Source organism: Caretta caretta, chromosome 11 (genome assembly GCF_965140235.1).
Source record: "Caretta caretta isolate rCarCar2 chromosome 11, rCarCar1.hap1, whole genome shotgun sequence".
In the NCBI taxonomy this organism is placed as follows: domain Eukaryota; kingdom Metazoa; phylum Chordata; order Testudines; family Cheloniidae; genus Caretta; species Caretta caretta.
In genome coordinates this window covers 5,941,449-5,955,197 of record NC_134216.1, presented here as the reverse complement: position 1 = coordinate 5,955,197, position 13,749 = coordinate 5,941,449, and the positions used below count along the sequence as shown (strand labels likewise).

The 13,749-nt window shown below is 43.1% G+C and overlaps 1 long non-coding RNA gene across 1 annotated transcript in view; it reads right to left on the bottom strand.

Moving 5' to 3' along the window:
* The window catches only part of LOC142068436 (uncharacterized), a 33,477-nt gene extending 21,257 nt beyond the window's left edge, over nt 1-12,220 (bottom strand). The window contains exon 1 of the long non-coding RNA XR_012664267.1: nt 11,997-12,220. This is a non-coding gene — a long non-coding RNA (uncharacterized LOC142068436). The remainder of the gene's footprint in view (nt 1-11,996) is intronic.
* Between the last annotated feature and the right edge of the window lie 1,529 nt (nt 12,221-13,749).

Below are 13,749 nucleotides of genomic sequence, written 5' to 3'. Positions count from 1 at the left end.
AAAACAAAAACAAACTAAAAAAACTTGCATTACAGTTTGGATAACTGATTCCAACCACATATATACATTTACCCATGCCAGTAAATTCCCGTTGTGTCCATTGGAACTGTGGTATATATTGGATGGAATAAATAAGTCCAGAGAGTCAACGGTGTTAACATGATCCTGTCATTGTACAACATTAATAGTTAAACAAGGCTTGGGAATACAGAGACTTGGGCTTGCTTAGTACGATGGCAAACACACCATTACAAATCCTTTAAACCTTTTATTAGAGATATGGAAAAAGAAGCTCCCTCGGCTTCCCTGGTTCTCTAGACTGGGATATGACGTGCAGACTCTGCTGCTATTTGTAACTGATAATCTCTTTCAGGAGATGGAGAGCAGGTGCCCAGGCAGATTCTATTAACTCTTTCAGTGATGCTGCTGATCATGAAGCACTGTGGATTTAGCCACAGGGCATTCGTAGCTTTCAGGGAGGATCCAGAGGGTCATATTGAGCAATTGTTCATTCTCTTTGAGAGCTCTTGAGTGTAGGTTGCAGGGAATCCGGTTCTCCAGACCCAGCTTGTTCAACATGTATGTGAGGCTGCCAATAATCATTGTGAGATACTTTTGGCTCAAGTGGAATCAGTATGTCAACGATATTGAGCTTCCTGCTTCCCTGTTGGAGAGACCAAATTTTGGCCAAGATAGATTGCTACCTGAAAGGAAGGCTCACTTTCAGCCAAGGAGGGGTTATGAGTGAAGACATCTCAATGGGAGATGTGACTGCTCTCTCTTCAGAGGGCCTATGCCCACCTTCTCTCTCAGTGATGGGCAGTAGGGAGACTATTTGATTGCCAAGTGACCACTGGAATTGCAACCTTTCACAGCTATCTCTGCCTCTGTCACTTCTGAGAGGCTCTACCCACCCTACTTAGAACCTCTTGGAAACTCTAGCTAGAGCACAAAGTTGATACCTATCTTTTCAACAGGTTAAGTCTATGTAGGTGCCTAATATGCATGCTCCATAGACTTCAGTGGACTTGTGATTTCCTTTTGAGTGAGTTTTATGGTACTGATATATATAAGACCTTAAATGACCTGGGATCCAGTCATCTTAGAGGCAGTCTGTTCCACTAAGGCACTTGCAAATGGCTAGAATCCTATTACAGTGAAATCCATAGGAATGGGGACTGGGGTTATTTCCTTGGGGCCGGGGGCAATGAAATTTCACCTCTGGAAATATCTGCATTGACTGCATTTGGGGCACATTTGCTTAGTCTGCTTCCTATATCTTTTGGTGGATTTGGGTCAACGGTAGGGCAGGTGTTTGTTGTCAGTGGGCGGCTTGGGTACAGAGTGGTGATAGCAATGCAAGGCCTTTGTCAGGGCTGTGTCATGGGCAATAGTTACTGATGGTTCTAGCACTTGCAAACATGCCCACATATTGTCACAGTGGGTGGAATATTAATGATCAAATAAATGTGAAAATAAATATGTGCAAAGCATTGTTATTTGCAAACTATAAGAGCTATTTATCATGATCCCACATACATTTATATAGAAGTGATGATTGCTTTCCTCAGTTAATATCGTCCTTGTGCAGAAGAATGGAAAATAGGATTGTTAATTGATCACTCACCTCACTCCTAATAAAATAGAGAAATAAATTTCATAGCAGTAACTCATCCATCCAGGGATGGGGGTCCAGCAGATCCATCCAGAGGAGGTCAATAAAGTTGAACCAGGGATGAATTTGGCCCAACTAAATAAGACAGGCCATTGGGATTTCAGATTATTACTATGATGCTGGTTCCTAGAGTTCTCATTGGAGATCACGTTCCTATTGTGTACAGACACACAATAAGGGGCAGTCTCAGGATTGCCAACTCCCATGATTTTATTGTGAGTCTTGCAAAATATAGTGCTTTTGTTAGAGCCCAGCTCCTGGAACCAGATTATTACTATTACTAAATAATAGCATAAGAAAGGTCATACTGGGTAAGACCAATGGTCCATCTAGTCCAGTATCTTGTCTTCTAACAGTGGCCAGTGTCAAATGCTTCCGAAGGAGTGAACAGAATAGGGCAATTCGTTGAGCGATCCATCCGCTGTCGTCCAGTGCTAGCTTCTAGCAGTCAGTTCTGCAATATATATATATACACATATATATGCACAAAAAGGGATATTATCTATAAATCAAAATCCCTTTTTGTGCATAAACCAAAATGTTTTGTATCTATAAATCTAGTGCTCTGTACCTATCAAACTGCAGAGTTCTCTGCACTTAGGTTGAAGCTTAGCTGATGACCACATGATGGAATGTATGTAATCAAAAAGGGAATGTGTGTAATCCCTTGCTCTGACCCCGTTGATCCATAATAATTGCATCCAGATGTTCATAGGGGCCACTGGTGATTGACAAGGGATGGTTGTTATCACAGACGTGTTCTGTGATTGATGAAATAATGAATCATTGATTGATGTTCAGTCCAATAAGAATCGCTTGTCGTCTCAGATGGTTTCTGTAATAATTGGTCAGCTGCAGATGTCTTCAGCTTATTGATTAGGTAAATTGAGATATGTGGGCTGGAACCCAAAGTAAGATCACTCATGGGAAAGGAATGTCTTTGTCCTAAACAGTATTTAAGGAGAAAGTTTTAGGGATTTAGTTCGGAATGAATCAAGTGGCAGTCACTTCTCCAGTCTTCAGATTGGTTGGGTAATGTATAAAACCTTATTTTCTGTATTCTGTATTGTGCTGTATTAATCGCTGACTAATAATCTTCAGTTAAATGAATTCCACTTGAGCCTGTTCACTGACCTCTATTATTATTACTATTAATAAAAAAGACTCAAACCCAGAACAGTACCTGAGAATCTCAGCTTTCATTTTTAAAAGTACATTGCTAGCCTCAATGGCTGCAGAATCAACCCTGAAAATGTGACTCCTAAACATTTCAACACCAGAAGGAAAATATACCCCTCCCCCACTACATACATGACTCATGATTTTTGAGCACGGGGTATCGACAATACTGTAGTCCCCCCACCCCCAAGAGGTTGTCATCTGAATAGACAAGACAGACAAAGGGTAGGAGAGATGAAGTGTTATTGTCCTTATTGTACAGATGAGGAATAGAGGTCCTGAGAGATTAAATGACTTGAACAAGGTCCCATATGAAATCTGTGGCAGAGCCAAAAACTGGATCTAGCTCTCCTGAGTGCAAGTCCTGAGCCATAAGACTACCCATCCTTTCAGATCAACTGTTACCTAATACTGAGCAATATCAACTAATCCCATATATCAAACAATGGACTAAGAAATTATACTACAAAAACAGCATAGATCAAAAATAGCCGGTGCCCACAGACGCTCTCAGATAGTACTGCTAAAAGCCAAAGACAAATATTGAGCAGTTACAGTCACTGATTAATAATTTACCCCCATGCTCTTTTGCTGTTATATTGATGTTATGTATATTGAAATTACAGACGCCCTTTAATGGGAAAATGGAGTCAGCCAATTTATAAAGATTGAGTCCAGGAGAAGAGAAAAACCTTTGTCAGTAACAACAAGGCATGTGAAAGCTTTAGCTTATTAAAACGAGAATTTGTATTAGCGACCTCTGGAACCTCATAATGTCTCCGTGGCTCTCCATCTACTCGGATAATTGTTGATTCAATATTCTTAACATTTCAGGTAATACGGAATGATACGCTGTCTGACACTGCTTGAAAAAGGTTAATATACTTAGGCCTGGAAGAACTGTATTTGTTTATAATATCAATGGATGATACTGGTGTTTATTTTTAAGCATTTCTTTTAAAGTTGTATCTCTTTAAATTTCCAAACTGCAGGAAATAAGGGGTGGGGGGGTCAGACAATTATTTAATGACAGTAGATGCTGAGGGCTAGAAGCACAATATTGGTGCGGCTGCACAGATGTAGTCTGGTGCAGACTATGCCGATGCGAGGGCTCTCTCCCATCAGCATAATTACTCCGCCTCCGTGAGAGGCAGAAACGATGTTGGCAGGAGAGTATCTTCTGCTGATATAGCGCTGGTGTGGACAGCGCTTAGGTCACTGTAACTTACATCACTTTGGGGGGGGGGGTGGCTTCTTCACACTCCAAGTGAAGTAAGTTACAGTGACTTAAGCTGTAGCGTAGACCTGCCCTGAGGTTCAATAAAGTTAAAGCCTCATAATCATTAAAAGACAAATTGTCGACATCACATGCAAAACAAACAAAGTAAATATCTTTCAATCAAACTCTAATAAGCTCTCATTTTTCACCCTTTGCTTGTCTATACATTTTGATTATTATCGATGGATATATTTTTGGATCGGTTTGTGTGCATACGGTGAAATCGACTTTTACCAACATTTACAAATAACACTCAAATCCTTCCAAGCCTAATTATACGCCTCAGACTCAATGGAAGACGGGAGTGTGGTCTAGTGGGTAGAGGTGAGCACAGGGACTCTTGGGTTCTAATCTTGGTTCTGCTACACTCTGAGACTGTGGTCAGGCTATTGGTGTGAATAACCAAGCACACAATTAAGATTCATGGGCGTGAATGTTACGGAAAATGGATTTCAAAGCTGCCTGGGAAAATATTTGTAAAAACTGAGTTTCTAAAATGCAGGTGTGGCTTTTCACAACAGAGGCACCTGCATGTTCAGCTAATCAGAGAACAGAAACAATGTCATGTGACTTATCAGCCCAATCAGAAGTAATCAATGAAGCTCAAATAATGAACTTTGAAAACTCAAAGAAATGTTTGCTATCAATCCATATAGTTAAAAGAAATAAAATCATCAAAGAATTTTCATAATGAACAAATTGAAAGGAATTGCAGAAACTCCACAAACACGAAAAGAGGCTAAGGCCTCAAACTAGCTATGGGCTTAATCTCATGTTTCACTGCTGCATGCCTTTGAGTAGTCCCACTGGAGTGGCTTCAATGAAACTATTTATATGCGTAAGTGCTTATATTTGTATGCATAACTGCTTATATGCTTTGCTAGACTGGGGGCATAATACAGCAGGTACATTATTCGTGGCAATGTATTCACTCAGCTCTTGTTCTGACATTTTAAAAGGCCAATAGTCATGTTTTCAAAAAAGTTTAACTTTGAGATCCTGGGTCAGATTCAGGCTATAACCACCAAATCGTTTTGGCTAGTTGACAATTAATGTGGGTCAGGTAGGAGTTATTATTTGGGGTGCAACCCACAAAATTCAGGGGCATGCATCACCTATGTTCAATCTCAAATCAAGCAAAATTTTGTCATCTCAGCTGAGTTTTGTGGTGAGATTGTTAGAATCTGGAACTCAAATTTCAAGGAAGAGGGTGGGGACCCATATGAAGCAAAATGGAAGGAAAGACTTAAACTCCGAATCTGTCTCATTTTACATGATTGTTTTGGGTACATGGGCCAGATCCTCCTTGTGTAAATGGGTATAGCTCTGTCGAAGCTACAAGCTAACATCCTAACATCCGGTCCCATGTCTTTAAAAACAAATTCATTGGAAGATAAAATACACCTATGCAGTTCCAAGGCCAGAAGGTGCCACTGTGGCCATCCAGTCTGATGGCCTGTATCACACATGCCATATAGAACTTCCCAAAAATGATTTCAGTTTCAACTATAGCTCCCACCACATACACACACACAAAAATGCCAGTGATGGTGAATCCACCACAATCTCTGGCAAATTGTTCCAATCGTTAATTGTCCTTACTGTTAAAAATTTACACAATGGAAATCGTCATTACATTAATTACAAAAGGTCAGCCAGATCTTGGGAACTCCTACATCAAATGTATCCCACAGTGAAGTTTATGCCTTTCTTACACTGATCCAAAAGGCAAGGAATTATTTAGCAATTTACCAAAAGAAGAGGGGGAAAGCAACAACTGCTCACTTCCTCCAGCATTTAAATACTTGTCGTTTATTGCTAGTGTAAATAGGTTTATAACCTTCCGGTATGAAGCATAGACATCTGCTCATCTCAGTACTAAACATCTGGTTATTCCAACAAAGCATATAATTATATTTAATGGATGAGAAGTGTTTGATGGATTACAGCCAAGTATCTGAATAACACAATTATACATAAAGGCTACTTGCAGGGATTAGCTTGACAGGATAACAAGACACAGTATAACATTCTTTTGTCTGATATTTATATTGATATCAAAGGGTATTTTACATTACAGATGCCTTATAGATGTTGCAATCATTTATTTTTGTCGGTATCTCCAGTGCAAACTTTCTTTTTGCATCTAGGCAATCATAGAGTGTGGAGATTTAGACTCTTTAAGTCAACTAGTCCAGCTGACTGCCAAGGCAAGATTCTTCCCTATTGCTCATTTGCTAGTGTTTTGGCTAACGCAATTTTAAATGTGCAAAGCAATGACAACTCTACCATTTCTCTTAGAGACTATCTATTGGCTAAAAGATTGCTCTATCGGGAAGTTTTCCCTATGCTAAAAATTGGTCTCCTTTGTAGTTAATTCATTTGGAATCGATAATGAATTGCATTTCATTAAGATAATGCTTGCTTGGTTATCCAGCACTACAGACCTCTGACTAGCAATAAACCAAATGACTTGCCATTTGTTTAATTAGTTGGCAAACAGGTCCATCTGTTGATCAATGGGTGCTATTCTCTTGCAGTAGGGTCTGGGGCTGGTCTTCACCATGGGGAGACCATGCAGCAGGGATCCATTTCATGGGTCTAGTGAAGACCCGCTAAATTGATGACAGATCACTCTGGTCAACCCTGATATTCCAACTCTCCGAGAAGAGTAAGGGAAGTTGACTACGGAGTGTCTCCCATTGATGCTGCACAGTGAAGACATTTTATTCACATAGCTGGAGTAGCGTAACTTAGGTCGATGTACCCCTGTAGTGAAGACAAGCCCTGAGTAACTTGCCACTGATGTCAGCTAAGCTGCTTACAGAGCAAAGACACAAGCAGGTTCTTGGAAGACACATGCAGTTGATCAAGGCCCCACATCTTCTGTGATAAGCTGGACCTGTAGGTTCTAAAGGATTCCAATGTAGCTGGATGGCAATCCTGGGACACCTCAATTAAATTACACCATGGAGGTTTTTAATGAACTGAATGTGAAAATGAATAATGCAATCAGTGTAGTCCTCCCCATATTTATTTTATGCTGCCCTCACATTTGCAGTTTCCAGAAAGCTTCAAATGTTTGCATTGACATGGCAGAAATGCATTGGGCAAGTTGTCAGGGGCAAGGCTAGAGGTCTTGGCAGCAGGGTAAGGGATGGTTGAGGTTTGTAGGATCTGGGGAGGCATAGGAGGCTATTCGGGATTGAGGGAGATGCAAATTGGCGGAATGTTTCTGCTAAAATTATCATCATTTAAAAGATAAATTTTCAAAGGTGCTTGAAGCCCAGCAGCTCCCATCGGGCTACATTGTCGCAGTCCTTGCACGGCCACTCCCCACTTAATTCCTGTTCAGGTTGTGACTCCGGACACAGGGAAAGAGCAGACGCCACTGGACTAGGGCAGGCTGGACAACAAGCATTCTGGCCCGCAAAAATGTTTGAGGTTTCAAAATCTGGTTTGGTTCCACCTAACGTTTCAAAATGTTTTGTGAGAAAACACCAGAGTGAGAAAGCAAGCCATCCGAGAATAGCCAATAGCCCAGTGGTTAGGGCATGCACCTAGGATGTGGGAATGCAAGTTCTTCCTGGTTCACAACACGGACTACAGTGTGGGTCTCCCATATCCCAGGTGAGTGCAATAATTATCAGGCTCTTCTGGGCTTGTGAAAGGTGATCTGTTCCTTCAAGGGTAGTGGTGTCTAGAAGTCAGCAGCAGTGTGCTGATTTCAACAGAATTCCATTTTAAAATACTGTAATAGAAACAACAAGCTTTGATAAGATCTCGAAACACCCTGTCGGTTTCAAAATGTCTTGACTGACCCAAACATTTCACTTGGTGGGAAAATTCAAAATTCAATGCCTTGTTCCTCTTCTGAACAAAAGCAAATGTAGAAATCACAGAATTTGCTGTTCAATGGAAATTTCAGTTCCCTCCCAGCTCTACTTTAACACAATGAACATGAAGATCCCATCTAAGGCATCTGAGTGTGAGGCAACCCAGCTGTGTAGCAGGGTCATTCAACTCTACTCAGAGCAAGTTATTCTTCCCTTGAGGATTGTGTATGATAAATGGATGAGTCATCCTGTCACTTTGGGGTACTAAGGACTGTGGTTGCCAGTGCAGGTTGGGAGACACTCACAATGCTGATTAAATAATTAGAGTTCATATAAACCACAAGGAACCCAGTGTCCTCTCAGGAATTTCAGTCTAAAACTCATTTCAGGGAAGCAGCTAAGAGTGGGTCAGAGAGACGTGTTATTTGAAAATCCTGAGCAACATCTCTCCTCGTTGGAAGCACTATTCTGGAAGGCTCTTATCTATTCTGCAGGCCAGCCACAAGTGGACAACGTCACACTTTCATACATGTCTTATAACGCTACCATCTGGTCTGGTGTCTAGACTATGCACTCCACATCTATTGCTGCTTTTTGGACATGTTTGCGTTTCCACCGTTCCTGCATTTTGTGTGCAGGTCAACCTGGAATGTGAGGGTATCCTCCGATTTTAAATGGGTTGCAGGCCTTGTCCTAGAAAACAACAGTCTTTTCCCTGCTTGGAATACAAGCAGCTGCCATGTATTTAATTTATTTAATTTTGGCAAAATGTGCGGGGACAGTGTCTAATTTGAGTCAAGCAGTTTTTAAAGTGTCCCTTTAACTGAGAAATTATAAGGTGGAATGGCTCCCTCCAGTCAAGTGTTACCCTATAGCCTCTCACTGCTTCTCCCGAAAGTAAGACCATGCCAAAATATTGTATAAGGGGCTGAATCAGGAAAACTGGGTTCTTTATTCCTGGCTCTTCCACTGACCCTGGGCAAACCAGGGTTACTTTTATTATTTGTATTACCATAGTGCCTATGAGCCCCAGTTGCAGGCCAGGATCCCATTGTGCTAGGCACTGTAAAAATACCCTTGGTTGGTCTTGCCTATTAAGATTATAAAGTAAGAGTCTGTCTCTTACTATGTGTTTGTACAATGCCTAAAGGATCCTGATCTGGGTTGGAACACTGAGACCCTACTATGATATTTATAATAATTTTGCCACAAAGATTTTTTTAAAGTAGGGAATGTGTGGTGTATAGTGGCGTGAGGTGGAGACACAGAATCAGGGCTCTTGGGTTCTAATCCCAGCTCTACCAAGGACTCACTGTAGGCTCAGAGATGGATGGTACTGAGTTCTTCCTGTGAAGTGCTGAGTACCCTCCACTCCCATTGACTTCTGTGGGATCTGAGGTGGCCCAGATTTCACTAGAGGCAGAGAGCCCATTGCAGACCCAGGCCCTATGTCACCTTGGTCAATTCTCTTAAACTATTTGTGCCTCTACAGGTTCTCCTACAATGCCTGTATTCTATTATACCGATGCCTTACAGGTGTATTAAAGTGGACACAAGAAGATCTCAGCATCCCGCATACTACATTTCATCCTGAAGGTTCTGCAGTTTGTGACCAGCTTGCTCCCTTCTGGAAGCGAGTTCCAGTTGTGGACCAGTTGCTGAGGAAGCTCTTGTGGCTGCCATCCAAGCAGAATGGAGTTGTCCTTGGGAGTCATTTCCCTGGAGGGCTTCTTGGGTCAATTCCTGAGAGCACTCCGCACATAAGGCCCCAAACTTTGAACTTGGCGGGATCTTCAGCGAGAATTGCATTAAGCCAGTGAACACTGGGGTGAGGAAATAGCAGCAGACTGGGTTCAATTCCTGGCTTTGCCACAGACTTCCTGTGTGACCTTGGGCCAGTCCCATAGTCTTTCTGTGCTTCAGTTCCCACCTCTGTACAATGGAAACAACAATAATTGCTATCTTTCAGCTGTCTTAACTATTAGAGTGTACGTTTTGGGAGCAAGGATGATCTCTCCTATGCGTTTGTACAGCACCTAACACAATGGAGCTCCAGCTCAGATCTTGGTTACAAATAATGAATAGATTACAGGGCGGGTGGTCTTCTTTGTTTTTTTTTATTTTTATTTCCCTGTGATTAGTGCTGGATAAGCTCTATTTGGAAGGGAAAAATTGTTTTGAAATATTTGTAATTAGTCTTTTACCGCTACAAATCAATTCCAAAGGGTTGTCACTGCCAATTCAGTCATCGTTACAATGGAATGGAAATAAATAACTCTTTATGGGCTTTGGTCTTTTGATCTGAGTGTAGCAAGAAAGATATTTATAACTTACGCCATTTAATCAATTTTTTTTAATGTACAGTGTTCATCAAAAAAAGTCATGCCTAGCTTCCAAACAACACTGTAAATTCAGAATCCTTAGTGGTTGTATTTGGCTATTTCTCAGAAGTGACAGGACTGGCCGGGCTCATTGTTTTCTCAGCTAACATTCAGGTTTCTGATTTCCCAAGGATGCTAGCTTCAGGCAACCTGTTCTCAGAGGGTTTTGTTTGCACTACTAGCCACTGTCAGTCACTTTTTCAGCACAAGGAGGGAGAGTTTCCCCATTAAATGATGAACTCAAATGTAAATAAGTCAATACATGTAAAAAGTTTTTAAAAAATCTGTTTTAGGTCCTGGATCGATCTATCCCTTCATTGATTTCCAGTGGCGGTTGTGGAATCGCTGTCATTGGAGATTTTTAAGAACAGGTAGCTGAGGATGGGGGGAGGGTGTGTGTGTGTGTGTGCGTGTGAGAGATTTCTTTCCATTGCTTTGATTTATGCTCTGACTGTATTAATTAGCTATCTGCACCTGATTATTTAATGCTGCTGATTGGTCACCACCAAGTTGAATGAATTGTTAGGGCTGCCATAGTTTTCTTCATTGGGTGTTTTTCTTGGTTGCTTAAATCTCTCTAAATAAATAGATAACATTATTTCAAACAAATAATGGCCACACTGGTGTGGGAAGAACTCCCTTGGAGTTCCTGCTGTCTCAATCAATATTTCCAAAGTCTGATGGGGTTGGACGACTCAGAATGTACTCATCCCTGAATTCCTTGGATAACTCTTCTCTAAATGGTATCACCAGGGCCCCATGCAATAGATAAGCTCTGATCAGGAATCAAAATAGCCAGTCCCTGCCTTGAAGAGCTTATAGATTAAAACAAACTGGAGACCAAAGCAATATGGCTCTATATAATAATCCCATGCTCTATAAGAGCTCTCATCAGCAGAGCTCAAAGCACTTTACCAAGGAGATCAGTGTCATTGTCCCCATTTTAGAGGTGGAGAAACTGAGGAACCAAGAGGTAAAGTGACTTGCCCAAGATCACCCAGCAGGCCAGTGCAAGGGCTGGGAACAAAAGCTTGGTCTCCTGAGTCCCAGTCCAGTGCCTTATCTGCAAGGCCACGCTGCCTAGCTACTGTCTTTCTGTTAACATGTCAGATACTGCAGTCAGGCTGTGGTATCCCCAAGGAAGCAGGAAGGCTCAAACTGCAGTAAAAAGTTTAATTTCACTGTTACAGCAATGCACGAGCCTGGATTCAACATCTTACTAAGGGTGTGCATAAACTGTATCTGTCTACATGTCTCTGTCTAGCCAGCTCCTGGCAGATCCCTGCCCACAAGATAGTGCTGTGCCACATGGCTTTTGGTGCTTGTAATCATCCATACAAAATATTGTGCTTTCTAAACTTCTGGCTGTTGTGTAGCAATCAGCCCTTTCTGCATCACTCTGTGGTCCATGCTACATCTTAGCTGTTGAGGCCAGTGCTATGGGACCCCTGTTAAACCCTGACTAAGGAAAGCATCCATATGGAAGTCATAGAATCATAGAATATCAGGGTTGGAAGGGACCCCAGGAGGTCATGTAGTTCAACCCCCTGCTCAAAGCAGGACCAATCCCCAACTAACTAAATCTGCAAATGCCACCTGTGTTTGTACTTAGACCTGTAAACAAATGATCGGATTCTCCCACTCACCTACGGCAGAATAACTCCACTGATTTCAGTGTCGCTGCTCCTGATTTACACCCAGGTGGAAGTGCTGGAGAATCAGGCCTCTCTTTTTCCTTTTGCGGTTGCCTGGCAGAGTGTATCCCCATATCAGAGAGACAGTGCTCTGATGGTTCCCAGGGAGGTTGGGAATGCCTTTCCTTTTTTTGTTGTCCTCGTTTCACCAGGAAAGTGCTTTGAGAAGCACCATGCCTAGCTCAAAAGTGGGGGAGGAAAAGATTGCCGAGGCCAAACTATTACACTCAGGCTCCGTCTGCATGAGCACCACAGAGCTTGCGCCAAGAACAGCCTGGCCTTGAGGGACTTGCAAACATTCAGAGGCTCTGAGGATTCAAAGTTATGAGCAACATCTGCGTAGAGATAGATTGTCTTCCTCCTGTATGTCACCTCTTTCGATTAGCTTAGATATCAGGACGCACAGCTGGGAAACCTCGTTTATAAAGAAGGAGAAAATACAGAGGATCGAAACAAATAACATGGCGGGGGAGCCGGGAATAACCAGGCAATATTAAGCTCCATTAATACTAAACAAAAGACGAGCAGGAGATAAAGCTTCTGTAGATTTGCAAGCAACTTCCCCACTGTGTTTCAGGTGCAATGCTCCTGGCATCAACAGATGAGTTTCCTCAAAGGGATGTGAATTCTGCCTCCTCGTGCAGCCAGACTCGGGATGTGCAGCAGAAGCAGAATGGGACTGGGAGGGGACGGATGGTCCTGCAGTTCACATTCCAATCTAGCAGTCAGGGCTCTGCTCTGTATGGCCCAGGGCAAGTCACTTAAGGCCAGATGTTAGCTCTTCAGCCACTGGTTCTTTGGGGGGAAGCTTTACAAGGGTGCAAGTCAATGTTTGTGCACAATGCCCGGGCATCCAAAGTGGAGCACAGCCACCCTGACACCTTTTCCAAAGGTGCCTTAGACAGTCTGGCTTCCAGCCCTGCCACTGCCTCAGTTTACCTTCTCTCTCACATCACATAGCCCATCTGGCACTTTCCCAAGACTGCTGCACCCCTAGGGGTGGTTTGTTCCCATAAGATAACACTCAGACCCAGCCATCCCTCTTCCCCAGGCTCACCTGGGCTGTTCCGTGTGTAATTGGGCTTTAGCATCCACTCAGCCCTCCCTCTGGGCTCAGAAGTCTATCCAGTCCTTATCAGAGCGCCCATTGCTTTTAGCACACCCTCTGGGCTCACAGTCCTTTGCGGTCCCCCAGCTGGGGCTTCTCTCCCAACAAGTCCCTTGGTGCAGGTCCCTCTTCCTGGGAGCACCTGAGCATCATCTGTCCTCTCCTCAGCTCCCCCCTGTCCCCCGGGCTCAGGCTGCCCTTATATTCCCCACTATGCTCCCACCACACGAGCCCTGGTGTCATGCCCTTCACCTGAGGGAGTGGGCTAAGTTTGACACAGATGCGGCGGAGTCCCATCCACAGGCTCTGACTTTTATTTTTTCCCCGGTGGGTGTTCTGCCCCGAGGCCCCGCCCCAACTCCGCTCCTTCCCCTGAGGCCCTGCCCTTGCTCGGCCTCCTCCCACCCCTATACCTGCAGTGGCATTTAGGGTACATGTAGCTATACGGTGCAATGAAAAGCAGGCTGCCACGTGCAGCCGCGAAAGGCTTTGGTGGAGGGAAACAGCAGGGAGGCAGCAGGACACTACCTTATTAAAAACATCAGTGTAGACGTAGGAGGCACTGCTTGGGTGAGGAGAGAGCCATGGGATACATAC